This window comes from Cannabis sativa, chromosome 4 (assembly GCF_029168945.1).
Source record: "Cannabis sativa cultivar Pink pepper isolate KNU-18-1 chromosome 4, ASM2916894v1, whole genome shotgun sequence".
Lineage (NCBI taxonomy): Eukaryota > Viridiplantae > Streptophyta > Magnoliopsida > Rosales > Cannabaceae > Cannabis > Cannabis sativa.
The window spans coordinates 38082684-38084381 of NC_083604.1; the positions used below are offsets into that span (position 1 = coordinate 38082684).

At 39.5% G+C, this 1698-nt stretch overlaps 1 non-coding gene across 1 annotated transcript; it reads left to right on the forward strand.

The window, feature by feature from the left end:
- Nucleotides 1-774: 774 nt before the first annotated feature.
- Nucleotides 775-881, forward strand: LOC133037560 (small nucleolar RNA R71). Its single transcript, XR_009687650.1, has one exon. It is a non-coding gene; the product is annotated as a small nucleolar RNA R71 (small nucleolar RNA).
- The last annotated feature ends 817 nt before the right edge of the window (nt 882-1698 follow it).

Sequence of the window (1698 nt, forward strand, 5' to 3'; positions counted from 1 at the left end):
AGGACATAACACTTATCCAAGGTGTAAGAATACCTATCGTTGATTATCATGCCAGTCTAAATCCAGTGAACTAACAAATCAGGGAATAAACTTTCGAACATATAATTAAGATTATATTCCACTGTGCTGACAACACTATAATCATTAACAAATTCATATGTTCTGGACTTAAATAGAATTTATACATTATATGTATATAATCATGAAATAAATCATGTGAACCATGCAACATAAAATGTTACTTCTGATCTTTATTAGTAAATCTGATTATATTGAAATGGGTTTTATTTAGGGCACAAAACCCAACAGGTTCTGTGTCTGGTTCTGATTTCTCTGTTGACAGAACCCACCGTTCCTTCGGTTACCTCCTTGATTAAACCCATAGTTGTTGTTTTGAGAATAATTTCCAATGGCTTTTGCTTCATCCATTGGCAAATCATTCACATCTTCCTGGCACTCAGAAAAATGATGAGAACCTCCACATAGCTCACAGACCACTTGAGCTTGTTTAGCTTGCACTGCAATCAGCTTTGTTAGGGCCTCTACTTGGCTTGTCAGCTTTGTAATGGCATCCACCTCTAGCACACCAGCTACCTTCTTAGTTTGACTTCTTTCAGTTGGCCACTGCTGATTGTTTAGGGCCATCTCCTCCAACAGATCATAAGCCTCATTTGTACTCTTCCTCATAAATGCTCCACCAGCTGCAACATCTATAAGAGTTCTAGTGTTACCAACCGCTTGTTGTAGAAGTTGTGAACCAGCATCCACTTCTCAATACCATGATGAGGGCACTTTCTGATGAGATCCTTAAACCTCTCCCAAGACTCATGGAAAGATTCATTATCCTGCTGAAAGAAGTTGTTGATTTCTCCTCGCAACTTGGCAGACTTTGCTGGAGGAAAGAACTTTGACAGAAATTTTGTTGCCAAGTCATTCCATGTGGCTATGGAGTTAGGTGGCAAGGAGTTAAACCAACTCTTGGCTCTTTCTCTAAGTGAGAATGGAAACAGTCTCAAACGGATGGCGTCATCTCTAACTCTATTGACTTTGAAAGTCTCACATAGTTCCATGAAGTTTGATAAATGTAGGTTGGGATCTTCAGAAGGGAGTCCACCAAACTGGACTGAAGAGTGCACCATTTGAAGTATGGCAGGTTTAATTTCAAAGTTGTTAGCATCCACTGCCGATGGCCTGATGCATGACTGAAGCCCCGTAAGAGTTGGGAGGATATAATCTCTCAAGCTACGGCCATTAGCTTGATCTTCAACGGCACCTCCGTTATTACCATTATTTCCTCCATTATTTGCAACTTTGGCGTTGTCAGCCATGATTTCTGGTGTTTCAACAGGTGCTGAAACTCTCTCTTGCCTTTTGTTCCTTCTGTTTCTCCTACAAGTCTTCTCAATTTCAGGATCGACGGGCAATATAACTGCTTGCCCTTGATGGCGCATGCACTTAAAATACCTTAAATAGATAAAAGCAGTATTGCAAGAGACAGGTTAAAAATTCAGCAAGAGAAATAAACCAAAGTAGAAGTTAGTATAATTTTGTGTAATATTAATCTTTATACAATTCCCCAGCAACAGCGCCAAAAACTTGTTACGAAAATTATTAAATACTACGCAAGTGCACGCAATCAAGTAGTATACTCACGCAAGTGAGGTCGAACCACAGGGAATTGGATTAACTACTACTAAA